At 39.6% G+C, this 16,000-nt stretch overlaps 1 pseudogene; it reads left to right on the forward strand.

The window, feature by feature from the left end:
• LOC108392795 (E3 ubiquitin-protein ligase TRIM36 pseudogene) overlaps positions 1-15,578 on the forward strand; it is a 48,329-nt pseudogene extending 32,751 nt beyond the window's left edge.
• Positions 15,579-16,000: the final 422 nt, after the last annotated feature.

Genomic DNA, 16,000 nt, shown 5'->3' on the forward strand with positions numbered 1-16,000 from the left:
GCAGTTTACAAATTTCATGGTTTGAAATTTCTAGGGAAAGTGAATAGAAACATTGAGTCAACAATCTGATCCTATTGTAGTAGGTTATCACTACACTCTTCATGTTCAAAATAGGGTCTACACATGTGACAGAATGTCACTTTTCTAAAAGATCGTATGAGAGAAGTTTTGCATCCCCAACACATTTAAAGCTAATAGAATTTCCTTTTATGTAACATTCTTTGTATTTGTGAAGCCTATATCTATTTTTAGGTATAGCCTCATTACTAAAAACCCAGGGAAGGAAAATCCTTGGTGAAATACCACAGTATTTTGAAATGACTTCATTTTTGGAAAATTTTTAAGGCTTACTGAATATGTAGGACAATTGATCAAATTGCCTAATGTGGGCATTAAAGATGAAATATAGGGTATTACAATAAATCTCATATGGATTTGAGTTAGTCCAATTAGAGCAGGCTAATCAGACATTTGGAAAGCAATGTACTACACATTGATTTTCTTTGCAAGAGGTATGGCATCTCACCATTTATATCTCCCAAACCTTGACACCTAATTACTATCACTTTTGTTCTTTTGATCCATATTTTTGTATTCCTTTTAATGAAGCAAACTCAAGTGAAATATTGATTACTCAAGATGGTCTTTAAGCTTGAGTTTGAGATATCTGGATTGTTATCTGGAGCAGTTTATTGCAATGGTCTGAAGAGTGAACTCAAATCACAGGTAAAGGGAGATTACGTGAGCCCTGCCACAGCTTTACCCAGTGTCAGATTCAACGTGCATGCGTGAAGCTGTAGACAGAAGACAAAATCAGAAATATGGGGCACAGAGTACCAAAGAGTTTGGAAAGTGGAAAAGGAGGATGGTTGAGGGAGAAGCATTCAGTGAGTAAAGTCAATAAGGTTTCATCCTCCTAAATGTTAGTTTCTTGGCCTGACTAAGGGTAGGCTTAATGGGCAAGTCCTGGCTAGGCCCATACAAATTACAGAGTTGCGGATGAGCCATCGTTAATCTTGGGAAATGTTCGTGTCCTCTATCTCCATTTCAGCTCTGGCAGTCCTGATGCTGTTCTTGCCTTCTTTCCCCCTCCCCCTCCCCCTCCCCCTCCCCCTCCCCCTCCTCCTCCCCCTCCCCCTCCTCCTCCTCCTCCTCCTCTTCTCCTTCTCCTCCTCCTCCTCCTTCTTCTTCTCCTTCTTCTTCTTCTGATAGAAAGGAATAGCTTCTTTACTCTTAGGTTTCATCAACTGCTGCCCGACTCCTCATCCCCCTTGGGAAGGCAGGTATATTCAGTATGCCTGCTGTATTATGGTCTCTGCTTAACCCTTTCTTAGTCATCAAGTACATCAAAGTAATGGGTACTAAAATGTGGGAAGACTATGATATAATTTTAATATTGTTCAGTGGTCGGAATAGAACAATACTGCATATTACAAGATAAACAACCCTCTAAAATATTGTGTTGAGAAAAATACCCCAGAATGATCATTTTATGTGAATTATAAGATCCTGACTATATAATCATCACAGATAAGGGACATGGCTTACAAGGGCAAAAGTATGTCAGTATGGGTACCTATTCAGGAAGAGGAAAAATATTTGGGATGGAGGATGAAGGGCAAATCAGGAAACATGAACAGATAGCTACACACACACACACACACACACACACACACACACACACACACACCGATAATAACAAAGTGCCATGGAATGAAAAGTGAAAATCAAACCACTTTGCTGCAGCAGCTCTCCTAGTTGAATGAATGAATAAAATTAAAATCAGTTAGTGAAAGTCTAAAATCTGCTTCTTTTTCCCTATAGTTTGACTAATCAGGGAATTTTGTGAAGAGAAACCATTTTTGTCTGACAGATTCTCAAATTTATCTAGTGTGATTATCAAGGTGATATTTCTATTTGAAATGTCCTTAGAATTGTTTTGAGAGATCCCTCTCTAAAGTATTCATGGGAAGGCACCCAGGATAGTAACCCGGATCTGCACAAGGTAAAGCTATGAGGCCAAAGAGAGTGTATCATGGTGGGTAAAAAGCTAGTCACAGCATTTGCTGTTCCTCCCCTCCTGGTTGGCTATGTGGCATAGACAGAGAAACACAGTGCCAAGAAGTGAGAAAACATGGATCAGGAGCCTCTGGAGAGAGACTTTTCAATATTTTAAACCACTGATGAAAAATTGACATTGTTTTATTAGCCTCTGTTAGTTATTAAAGACTGCCCATCCATTTATCATGCAATAAAGGAAGAATTTTGGCTGGGTTAACTGATAGCATTAAACGATGTAATTACAAATACTGAAAAACAAAGGAGACAAGGGCAATGGATCAGGAAAGCTCTGAGAAACTACGGGACGCATCTGAGAACTGGGAGGAATTTGGTACAACTCCACTCTGTCATTAAGCCCCTTCCTTACTAAGCTGGGTGTGATGATACCTTCAGAAGCAGATACTGGAAGGTTATAAAGTCCTCTTGGTGAGGAGCAAGTTTCCATGTGGAAACTGTCTTCTCTTAGTAGGAAATTGTCAGCAATCTTAGTTCATGCTAAGGACTGAAGGGCTGAAATCATATTATCTAAGCACAATGTGTAAGAAAGCCACTGGTTTTTTAGCACACCATGTAAGAAAGCAATTGGCAAATTGACATCTATAAGGTAAGAAAATTACATACAGATAGTTTCATAAAATATTATAATGGTTATAATGTTTAGATAATAATGGCTTTAAAGATTCCTTATTGAAGTTGGAGGAAACTAATTATATAAATATCAGCTGTTTATATTACTAGAACCAGAAATAATAAGATTATTATGATATAGCTCCATACATTTTATAAAATATGCTTACTTAGGTCGCAGTATTTTAACCTTAACAATTCTCCAAGATAAAGAGGTTTGATTTTCCATTTAGAACTTAGGAAACTGAAGTTTTGAGTTGGTTCCTTTAATCAGGTCTCACCATTCAAAGTGTTTGAAGACCACTGAATTAGTGGGATTATGTTTCTAGCTCTGATATGGGCCCAAGTTTCTTGCATTGTACAATAATGTATATTATTATATTATTATACATAATAAAGACAGTAGCTCTGTCTGTCTCAGCTCTGTTAACTCCATCCTTGTTCGAAATATCAGGTCCATTATATATAGTACAAAGGATAGATAGGTTATGGTTTAGTATAAGGTGGTCAGTGTCTGTTGTCTTCCTTTAGGAATTTGGCTGTGAGCACTAGAATAATAAGATCTCAAGATCTTTCTCTTGAAATTTATACAGATGTGTGCTTCCAAAGAATGGGGACTACAGCATAAAATTATATGGAATACCACTACACATATACCAATAGAGATGACATCTCATGTATAAATAGAATGAGAGTCCCTTGTCTAAATGTGTAAGCAAGTCCGGCTATTTGTTATGTACAATGTGGGCAATTTTGGAAGCTATGGGAAGTGTTTAATGTTACCAGGACATGTTAATGCACTCAGGCACCATTTAATGCTTGATGTGTTTTCCAAATGTGCACAATTTACTCCCTGGTGGTGTTTTTATGATGTGTAACAAATTTCCCCAATGCCAACTGGTTGATTTCCCAGTAACAGGAGCTTTTTATTCCATCTTGCTAGGATAACCCTCTGGCTGGGCCTGGACTGTCAGAAGGTCAGCCTGCTTCCTCTATAGCTCTGAGCAGGCCACCTTGCCCATGGCCTTCTGGGCAGAGGCTGCCTTATGAGATATCCTGTAGTTATTGGGTCCACCTGATTTTTTCAGAGAATGTAGCCCATTTGGCTATTAAATGGACTTAACTGATGCCGTATTCCACTGTTTGTTTCTAGCCTCTGGATTTTCCTGGCTCATGTACCTGCTTCTGCTCAACAATGCATGGATGAGCCCTAGAACTTGACCAGGCCTCTGTAAGTATCCCTATCTTTTTCTCTGGGGAATTTTGATTATGTTTCTCAAATTCTGAAATGAACCCAGCCAATCATTCTGTATGTGAGAATAAATTTACATCTTATAAAGATAGCTAAGAAAATTTGAGAGTCTAACTGCCGAATGTGTTAGAGTGATCATCACTAAATTGAAAAATATTGTGAGGTTATAGTATAAATGTTATTGTGTGTGGATAAAAGGAAAGTTCCTGTGGCCAGGATTCTCATCTGCCACTACACAAGTGTGGGCAATACATTGTTAGTGACTCTATATAAAGAGCTCTGCCCAGTGCTCTGGGTGATATGGTGGCAGGGTGGTAAGGTTGCAAGGCTGCAGGAGAGCAGAGCAGAGGATGGAGTGGTGGCAGCACCGAGGACAGAGACTGGGATGGCTGTGTGGGCAGAGAGGCCCAGAGGCAGAGACCAGCTTGCTGCATGCAGACTCTCTCTGAGTGAATGGGATTCTAGTGACTGACCTGCTACCATGGAAATAAAGTTGGGTATAACCCTTTCACCCCAAGAATGTTCCACTGTCATTTCTTTGGTCACACTGAATCCATAGTGAACTTGCCTGGGGCAGAAACCCATTGGCAAGGCAAATGCATACAGATCTCTTGGCAATGCATGTATATCTCTTGACATAGTGATTGGCCTGCCATGGCTACTCAATTAACTTTGGTAATTTTTTTCCATTTGTGAGAAATCCCCTCAAATGATGAGATAGTGCTATGGAAAATCCAGAAGGTAGAGTTATTCTTCACTGAATTTATTAATACTTTAGTTGATATCTATGAGTATAAAATTATATATATCATTTTATATCTATCTATTAATCATCAGTCACTAGCTAACTAGCAAAACAAACTATACAGTTTTTTGGAGCAGGGGTTCACCCTCATTTGCTTTGTACCGGCTCATATTCCAGGGCACAGGAGAAAGTCAAAAGACATGTAAATGTAATAAAGGAAGCTTTCCAGAATCATTTTTTTCCCCATAAAAGAGTCTTCATAACCCTAATGTCCCAGTCTTCTGGGATCTCTCTGCCTTACATCAGTCTTATTGGTACATCCATGAGAAAATTGAAGGCCATCCTTCGGTTTTTCCTGGAGTAAGCTTTTAACTGGTGACATGCTTGTCACATTGGATATTATTCTAGGAGGCCACAGCCCCATGCATTATTTTATCTTTCTGTGAGGTCTTGTACTATCTCCTGACTTGGACCCAACATCCGCTTTTTTGTTCTGATTAATTCCTCCTTTCCTGGTTCATAACCATGGCCACATAAAGGTTTCAGGTCCTTGCCTGCCATAAGCTACTGTTCTCAAGTAATAGCAGATGAGCAAGTGCTTGAGGACATGACATCACTCAGCAATACGGGCTTATGAGTTCCTGTGAGTAGCCTGGCTTTCAGCCTTCTTCATTGGGCCAGAAACACTCAAGAGTGTCCCAGTCTTTTCACTGTGTCTGATTTAAGCAAGTCTTAATAAAATGAGCTTGTTATGTCTTTTCTGTCTTGTTAATATGAAACGACTGTAGTAAAGAAGTTGTTTTAGGTCTGGCAATAGAGAAGACATTTTTTTTAAGTCTAAAGCCTATTTAGTTACTTTAAAAATCATAATAGTTCATCTCTTTAAAGAAATTATTTTTTAATTTAGTGGTTATGTGCAGGCCATGTTCCATGCATTCTACCTATATTAGTTAATTTAAACATCATAACAAACTTGTGAGGTTGATGCTTTACTATCTAGTGTAAAGATGAAGAAGCCAAGGATACCCACCTAGAAGTTGATGGAGATAAGATTTAAATGGAAGCAGTCTGGTTCCAGAAAATGGACCCTATAAACAACAACAAAGAGTTCAAACACAGTAATACATTTTCTAACAGCGTGTAACAAATTCCCTTTTATTTTCTTCTGGAATTTAAACACCGTCAAATGATTAACAACAGCTTCATTATTCCTTTCTTAATTTACCTCAGTTGAGAGCTGCCTTGCAAGGAAGTCCCTGATCATGAAGTTATCAATAATGAAAGCTTTCTTTTTGGTTTTCTATATAAGCAATCTGAAGCAATGTTCCTCTGATATATTTCTTTTGGAGCTCCTTTTCCTTCTGAAATTCTATTCTTTTGAACAAGTCTTTCCAACTGTATAATTGTCTGTACAATAAATCTTTGTCTTTACTTCCTGCTTTTTTAGTGGTTACTCAAAATCTGATGGCTTCTTTTGTTGTCATTTAACAATTGAAATCCTGAACTTATGTAAATTTTTTTGCAGTAAACTACTTTAAATTGGAACTTGTGATAAATACATTTATGAGACATTTTTAAAGGCTCCAACTAATTTTTACATAGAAACATCCTAAATACAGTAACTCTTCCCCAACTTGTTAGTAGGTAATTATTAACTAAGTACCACCAATCCTAACTTATAGATGGACGTGAAAAAAATCACATTAATTTTAATAACCCAGAAGTCTAGTCTTCCAAATATATGTGTAGAATTTCCATTGTAGGAATTCACACACTTATTATCACCTGCAATAACAGATGGCATCCATCTACTCCTTTTCTCCCTGTTCTGACTCCTCTGTGAAGCTGCTAGAAGCGTAACAGCAATATGGGTGGTGGCAAAGTACCTACTCAGAATATTACAAGGACATCAATGTGCACATCAAAGGTACTATCCAGGGATGTGCCCAAATATGCTCACCCTTGTAGGGCTGGAGATGTGCTAAATTCTGTGTGGACAAGGAGGAACTACCTTCTCTCCAACTCTGTTTTACCCTGTGTCACCTCAGTCCAGAAACAGCAGTATTTCTACCCAGAGTCCCTTAAAAATAACCTCTTTTCAGGCCCATCATGTCATGAAGAGATTAAGATGAGTTCAAGTGGTTGGGCAGGTAGCAAATGCTGGGCAATAATCTCCATTTCTTTCCATCAGTTCTTTTTCTCCTGGGTCCCTGTATGAAAACAAATGTTAAAGTACCTCTCTCAACCTTCTGCTAAATCCTTACCCCCTTGTCCCTGCACAGGAAGTGCTTGGGACCAGATTGGCAGTTACATAATTCTACTCAGTAGAAACTTTATTCCAGGATTTACTTCTATTTACTTTTCTATGGCTGAGAGCATTTTGGTTCCACCAAGTCATGACTCATTCATTTCTGTGGGGGAATAATTGGAAAAAAAAGAAGCTGGAAATAGAAAAGGGAAATAAAACAGACGATAGATTAAGAATAGAGGATCTTGCAGTTAAGTCTGGGCACTATAAAGGTCAACCAGAGTGTTAGATTTGCATTCCTGAGATCATTATTGAATTTAGGATGTTCTGTGTAAAGACACACTGTAAACAAGTTCTGTGATCTAAAGTCATCCTTGGCTGAGCTAAGATTCTATAACTCTGTGTATTGGGGAGAGCTGCTGAAAAATACCTTTTGAGCATAACTGAGTATATTAAATAAAGATAATCCCAAATTTTCCATCTCAAATAAATTATTATTCATTTTCAGGACTCTGGGGGAAATTACAGAGGAAACCAATAACTCAAGTGGGAGCTTGGGTTTGTAAGACGAAAGAGAAGACAAACCATGGGAAATTTCCCAAGGATGGGGTTTAGGAAAGGAGATCAATAGGCAGGAGGAAGAAAAGAGAAGGGAGAGAAGAGAAATTGAGTGGGGAAGGGAGTGGGAAGATGGGAAAGAGAGAGAGAGAGAGAGAGAGAGAGAGAGAGATCTTTATGAGCCAGTTGCCAAGATGCACAGCCAACCCTTCTGTAGTACATGAGGAAAAATTAAGTTAATGTTAAAACTCCTGGTGTTTCTTATGCTCATCTCCTCAGTGAAGATCCTCCAAATTCTTCCTATATACCTATTGTACACTTTCCATAATCCTATCCAATTTATAGGAAGAATACAGAATCCAAAAGCTATATTTTGTATCCCTATAGGGGAACTGGTGAGGCATAATGCCCTTAGGAAAAGTGATGATAACTGTGACCTGATCATCTTATAAGGATTTCAGTGGCTATAGGGCTGTGTGTCATTCCCTTTCTTTCTCCCCAAAATAAACAATCATCCCTGAATTTATACCCCAACAGGTATGAGAGAGAAGCCATGAACTAGAATTCTCCAGTAGCAAGAACTATCTCTGCAAGACTGAAGAGGAGGCCCCAAAACAACTACTGATGGCAGCTATGGCACCTGGCAAGATGGTTGGCAGTGAACAGCTAGAAGCCCTAGAGAAATAAAGGTTCATAGGTGACTAAATTTAGTCAAAGTGATGGCTGAAAACCCAACAAAAGTAGCCAGGTGTTGGAGGGACTAAAGTTTAGAGGATGGTGAAGTAATTAAATATTTTATGAGGACAATGGTGGACATAAATCCTTTTGAACATCGCAAGGAGATCCAGGTGCATGACAAGGAGATGTCCTGTCTAAAGACATCCGTGGGCATTTTACCAGGGAGTCCCACTGGGTAACAGGCAGAGAGACAGGCTTTGCTACATCGTTATGAAAAGCCGGAGGGAAGATTCTGAGGAAAGTCTTCACAATAAAACTAAAGTTAGAGACTGTATATTCTCTCCTCAAGCCTCCCTGGCATGTGGCCACCCACAACTATTTGAATGAAGGGTGTCACTGAGTGTGTTATTTGGAGCACTAGGCATTTAAAGCAGTTTTCCCGTCAGTCAACCCCTCCCTGCTTTGTTCCCAGGCAGTTCCCTCTTATGAAACAGACACTCCCTTAGGCTATCTTCCTGAGATGGTAAAGAGAAAAATGTCAATTTATAGGCAGAATATAGAATCCAAAATCTGAAAGGGATCTTAATGAATTTCTAATCCAAATGTCTTAGACAAAATTCTAGCCAGGAAAAGGTATTTTTTTTTGTACAGTGTTACAGTTAAACAGAGAGTCAGCCTGAAAATTCTGGTTTCTTGTTCCAGATTCAGGATAATGTCCTCTACCCGTTGTCTGAGAAGTTACGAAGGAGTGGAGTGCAAAACAGTGTGAATGGAAATGTTTTTGAGACCCTTCTGGTATTTAAATTTTCTTCTTGTTAAAATCCCCCTGGCAGGGGTGTAGAGAGAGGGCACCGAAGGGCGGAGGGGCCGCGCCCCGCTGCACTGCGGCTGCCACACTGCGGGCCGCCGCTCGGAGGCTGCCCACCCCGGCAGGGGGCGACGGCGGCGGGCGGACAGAGGGCTTTGTGCGGTGGGCGCTGTTGCCCGGGCGACGGTGCAGCCCCGCCCCGTCTGGCCCCGCCCCTCGCGCCGCCGCCCGCCCAGCCGCGGTCCGCAGGAGCCGCCGCCGCAGCCGGCCGCCGGGCGGGAGTGTGGTGCCGACGCCGGCCGCGAAGCTCGGCCCTCCGTGCCTGTGCGTCTCGCCGCCTCGGTCCGCTGGCCGGGGCCCGCTGATCAGCCCGCCCTCCGGCTACCATCCGAGGCTCCCCGGCCGCCGCAGGGATCCTCCCACCGGACCCTGCCGGGCTGCCCGTCCTCGTGTTCGGGCCGCTGCCGCTGATGCCAGCTGGCGGAAGGCTGGCATGGAAGGCGATGGCTCAGACTCGCTGATTGCCATTAAGAATATCGAAAGAGAGCTCATTTGTCCTGCATGCAAGGAGCTGTTTACCCACCCGTTGATTCTCCCTTGTCAACATAGTATCTGTCATAAATGTGTAAAAGAACTCTTACTGATACTTGATGATTCATTCAATAATGTGGGATCAGACAACTCCCATCAGAGCAGTCCTCGACTTTGGCTGCCCTCCCCTAGCATGGATAAAATGGACAGAATTAACAGACCAGGCTGGAAGCGCAATTCCTTGACCGCTAGAGCAACTACGTTTCCTTGCCCTGGCTGTGAGCATGGTGTGGATCTTGGAGAGCGAGGAATCAACGGCCTATTCCGAAATTTCACTTTGGAAACTATCGTTGAAAGATACCGGCAGGCAGCCAGGGCAGCCACGACCATTATGTGTGATCTTTGTAAACCGCCATTTCAAGAATCCACAAAAAGTTGCATGGACTGCTGTGCAAGCTATTGCAATGAGTGCTTCAAAATTTATCATCCTTGGGGAACTATAAAAGCTCAGCATGAGTATGTGGGCCCAACCACTAATTTTAGACCCAAGGTTTTAATGTGCCCAGAACATGAAACAGAGAGAATAAACATGTACTGTGAATTATGTAGGAGATTGGTTTGTCATCTCTGTAAATTGGGTGGTAATCATGCCAATCACCGTGTGACCACTATGAGCAGTGCCTACAAAACCTTAAAGGAAAAGCTTTCAAAGAATATTGATTACCTTATTGGCAAGGAGAGCCAGGTGAAGAGTCAAATTTCTGAACTAAATTTGCTAATGAAAGAAACGGAGTATAATGGAGAGAGGGCTAAAGAAGAGGCAGTTACACATTTTGAAAAGCTCTTTAAAATTCTAGAAGAGAGAAAATCATCTGTTTTGAAAGCAATCGATGCATCTAAGAAACTAAGATTAGACAAATTTCAGATTCAAATGGAAGAATATCAGGGACTTCTAGAGCACAACGGACTTGTGGGGTACGCTCAGGAAGTGCTTAAGGAGACGGATCAGCCCTGCTTTGTACAGACTGCAAAACAGCTCCACTTCAGACTACAGGAAGCGACAGAATCCTTGAAGAGCTTTAGACCTGCTGCTCAGACTTCTTTTGAAGACTATGTTGTTAATACCGCTAAGCAAACAGAACTTCTGGGAGAATTGTCCTTTTTCTCTAGTGGAATAGATGTGCCAGAGATCAATGAGGAACAGAGTAAAGTCTATAACAGTGCTTTGATAAACTGGCACCATGCAGAGAAGGATAAAGCTGATAGCTATGTCCTTGAATATCGGAAGATTAATAGAGATGACGAAATGATGTCTTGGAATGAGATAGAAGTGTGTGGCACAAGTAAAGTTATTTCAGATCTCGAGAGCAACTCTAACTATGCTTTCAGAGTAAGAGCCTACAAGGGCTCAATCTGTAGTCCTTCCAGCAAGGAATTGATACTTCATACGCCTCCAGCTCCAGTTTTCAGTTTCCTCTTTGATAAGAAATGTGGATATAATAATGAACATCTCTTGCTGAACTTGAAGGGAGACCGTGTGGAGAGTAGGGCTGGATTCAGTCTTCTGCTCGCGGCAGAACGTATCCAAGTGGGTTATTACACAAGCTTAGACTACATCATTGGAGACGTTGGAATCACAAAAGGGAAACACTTTTGGGCGTTCAGCGTAGAACCGTATTCGTACCTGGTGAAAGCAGGAGTTGCTTCCAGTGATAAACTGCAAGAATGGCTCCGTTCTCCCCAGGATGCAGTGAGTCCAAGGTATGAGCAAGATAGCGGGCATGACAGCAGAAGTGAAGATGCCGGTTTTGATTCTTCACAGCCCTTTACGTTAGTTACCATAGGCATGAAGAAATTTTTTATACCCAAATCACCTAATTCTTCTAATGAACCTGAAAATAGAGTTCTTCCTATGCCAACAAGTATAGGGGTTTTCCTTGACTATGATAAAGGCAAAGTGAGTTTCTATGACATGAATCACATGAAATGCCTCTATGAGCGCCAGGTGGACTGCTCGCACACAATGTATCCAGCTTTCGCATTAATGGGCAGTGGGGGAATTCAACTTGAAGAGCCCATCACAGCAAAATACCTACAATACCAAGAGAACCTGTAGTTGAAGCATCTGATATGATTTAGGATGAAAAATGTGAGCCAGGTTAATGCCTTCATGTTAACTTCCATAACTAATTACATACCATCTACATACCTTGTCGCTGGGCTTGTTTTTTGTGTATGTTTCTTAAAACAGAACTTAAAACAGTCGTGTTGCCTCCATGTCATTATTCCGCCTTTGAAACGGTAGGAGTAAAGACACTCTCCTAAGCAACTCTGAAATGGTTAACTTTGCAACTGGATTGTCTTTCTTTTTTTAGGAACAGGAAGTCTAATTTCTTTATGTCAGCTGGTATTGCTGACACTTAAATTCCTTTTCTTCAAGTGCGGAGGGGATAAAAAAATATTTATTATGCTGCTTTTGTGTTTGGTTTTTCATTTTGATATCATGCTTATGTCCTAAGAGAAGATAAAAAGGCCAGTATATTTAAGTGGAAAATTATCTATTTTAAGGTGTGTAACTAATATGAAGAGTAAATTGCCTGGAAAATGAATACTGCTTTTTTTTTTCCCCTAAGACCACAAATTGTATTCTTGAGGACATTTTTAAGAGTTCCCTTAGGTATAACGTCTACATGCATGTGTAGCAAACATGTTTTCTCGCAGGAAACAAAAAGTTCTTGGCTAACACATGATGAAACTTTCTATTCTATGTAACTTTTTGCAGAAAAATTGTCTTCAATTTTTCTTACTCTATGAAAATATTTATGCTTATATCAAGTAACTATTTTTCACAAATATTAGTGAAGATACACTGATATTTGATATGTTTGTTCTTTTTGCCCTCTTATTGTGTCTTATGATTTTCATTTTTTGGCACAAATATTACATATCAGATTATCTTGGTTATGTTTACATGTTTGAAAAGTTGATGTATTTTTAGTGTCATTAAATATATCAAACTATGAAGTAACTGATTGTATGACATTTTCTATGGTGCATTGTTTAATAATAATTGTAATATAAACAAGTAAAAATACAATTTTAATTGTTCAGGAATGATAGTAAAACCATACTGACTGTCCACCCCTTTAAAAGTTAAAATTCTTTAAGAATTACATTTCATTGAAATTTTACATTCATTTCTGAAAGATGTTCTTTCTTGGTTTTTAACTTAGCTTATTGTTTTGAAGTTAAAATGCTCATAAACTACAGTTATATACTTTATAACCAATCATTTTGAAATGTTTTTTCATATTTTAATAGATTAATCAAAACTGTTAGGTTTGTTTATTTTTTATTTATTTTTAATGGAAATTTGTTATTCAGGCTAATAGCCCTTAACTAGCCCTCCCTTTCTCTCTCTCCCAACCCAGTAGGACTTTCACGGAGGATTTCAGGGGTAGGTAGGCTTTGTTACTCTCCCACCTATGAATAGCAATTTTTGACTTAGGCTGAACTCAATATGCAGTGTTATGTGGATCATCGTGCAATAAAGCTGCTGATGTCACATGTGTGGTTAAAATTTGAGATTCCCAAGCCTGTGTAAGCACATATCATGTAGACAGTTTAAATGTAAAGCTTTAATAGGAATAGGAAAGCTGTTTAAAACATTGTACAGTTGTCTATAAATTGTTCCCCTGGATTTCTTTAATTTTTAATAAAAATTAAAATGACAAGTGTAATTATTGAAAAAAATTTTTTAAAAAATCCCCTGGCACATATTTTTCCTAACTTTAGCATTGAATCTATGTTGATATTAGGAAACAAATCTTGTTTCGTAAAAAATAAAGGAAAACAAAAAAATGTAAATGAATGTAGCAGAAGTAAGTCCGTGGATTTCTAAATTAACTGACCAGAGACTCCATGGGCTCATATATTAGAAGGTTCAATTGTGAAAAATGACTATCCATCTCTAAATATTTTATGAATTCTTTTACCTAATATTTTTTCCAGAGATGCTTATTATAAATGTGTAGGCAGTGTGCTAAAAAGTTACTACTACTCAGGAAATTCTAAGTCCGGGTGGTCCTCTGACCATGTATATGAGCTGGCATCTGTGATTGCTCGGTCTCGAAAGACACAGGCTGTAGTGTAATTCCATGTTACTGTGCATGCTATTCTTAGACTCCTATTACACTGAGGTTCTTTGTAGTAGTGACAAATCTGTGATTCATCAAGATGTCATAAAAAAGATGAAGGATTTTAGAAAGCAAAAAGAATGTGGTGAACTTTGAAAGAATATATATATATAAATGGAATAAGAAGGAAGCCTCAGGATTTTGTGATGAAATCCATCTGAAAACATTGGTTTACTCTTTTAACCTTTTGTTGCACAAACAGCTAGTTCTAAGGGCCTTGTCATTATGTGCATAAGTATTTAAGTTATGCTTAAATTCAGGACTGACTAACGCTGAGTTTTATTGAATGTGCCAGTCAGTGTCCCAGTGTGAAATAGAATTCCATTCAGAGGTGCAACTCAAGATTTTATTGCAGGGACTGCTTACAGAGGTGTGGGCAAAGAGTGAGATGGAGGCTACCAAAGATAAACAACCCCTGGGCCTGAAGGAACAAGGGGAGAGAGTAATGTGCTGAAGTTTGGTTAAGAAAGCCATGATTAAGGGGCCAACAATTCTTAGGGGCCGTGAAGAGATGCAGGCAATGCCAGAAAACATGGACCGGGCGTGTGTGTGTGTGTGTGTGTGTGTGTGTGTGTGTGTGTGTGTTTGTGTGTTGGAGGTAGGGGTAGAAGTGTGGTCCTAGGGAAAGGCAGTAGGAAAAATTATCCCAGTCTTTTCCTTCCCCACCTTTGATCTCCCACTCATGCCTTCCTTTGGCCAAAACTATTGGAAACCAGAAAGCGAGAGACCCGAGTAATACATTATCTAAGAGTTTACTGCTTGAGGCACACAGCAAGACAGAAAGATGGTGGACAGTGTATCTAGAAAGAGAGAGAATGATCACTGCAGTCTAAGAAGTTAAGAGTCACATAGCCCTCTCAACTGATGCAGGCCACTAGCAAGATGATGAACAATGCCCCTATGGATGCAGCCACTCTAGACAGGCGAACATGTTCAGAACACAGCATGACAATCTGAATATGGACTAATCGCTTCTGGTATACTCTTTATTATTTGTGAGTGGATGGGTGAGCTTAATGTGAAGGAAGTCTGTTAGTAGCACAAAACTCAAAGGTGTGTTCCTGGGGACAAAGCAGTAAGCAGACCATTGTGGAGAGAGACAAGATGCTTTGTTCTCCCACTAGCTGAACTGTGCGACCTGCCAACCTCATTTCTCTGAAGATCAGTTAGCATGCTGTGAAATGAAGGGGCTTGACTCTAAGAGAATCTGGATTTACAATAGCATGAGTTATTTTATCAGTTTCCTTCAAAATCGTGACCCCCTAGATTATTGGAGATTAACCTCCCAAAATATTAAAGTTATGTCAGTTTATTTTTGTTTCAGTTGTCTAGACTTTGGTGTCATGCTAGATTCTGCCTTTGACTTTCCTGCTGTTTATCACCAAATTCTGAGTTTTCCTCCTCTCACCCAGGTTTGCCCTTTCTCTTCTGTTCTGATGTGATCCAGTCCCTGTCACTTTACACCTGGAGCACCAAAGCAACGTCTTTCTGGCTGGAACCATACATCCTTCTGATGCTGAATTGTTACGAAGACAAGAAAATGGTTAATGGACTCTTCATAGAATGAGAATGATTGGTCACAAAGTAAGCACATAAGAGATGAACTAAAATACACATATTTTGATTTAAATTCAACAAACCTTTATCATATACTATTATACTGAATACTATATGTTGGGGATGAGACAGTGAAAGACAATGAAACTGTCCTTATAAGGCCTACATTTCAGCTGTTGACAATATGTAATGGGTGGCCTTTGTTTCTTTTATAAAATGCTAATTGTGTTGAAATACAGTTTTTTTAAAAAAGGCAGCATGTCTACTTCTTCATTTTACACCATGTGAAGAAATTCCAGTACATGAAAACTTACACACATGCTTTTGTTTCTACTGGAAAGGAAAATTATATTTTAAAATTGCTGCAAGCATTTTATTTGGGCATTTTACTACAGAGCATTGAGAAAATGAAAGTAGGAAAAACTTAAGTTAGCTTTGCAAATCACCTGAAAGTGTTCAATCTGTAAATACACAGTTTGGTTTGTAAAATGAACATCATCTCGACCCATATTCAATTCTATCCTGTTTCCTAATTGCTTTTGCCCATCTTCTGTTGTTTTTTCCTCACAAGGTTAAAAAGACCACATGCTGCTGTCTTCACACAGCAGCTTCATGCACAAACATAAATTTCATTTTAAAAAGGCCAACAAAAGATAAATAAGAGGGCCAGCCAAATATATTGTGTTTTCATTAGTTCCATTACCAGAATTCATTAGAATCCACTGCAAGATTACTTTTA

Source organism: Manis javanica, chromosome 3, assembly GCF_040802235.1.
Source record: "Manis javanica isolate MJ-LG chromosome 3, MJ_LKY, whole genome shotgun sequence".
NCBI lineage: Eukaryota > Metazoa > Chordata > Mammalia > Pholidota > Manidae > Manis > Manis javanica.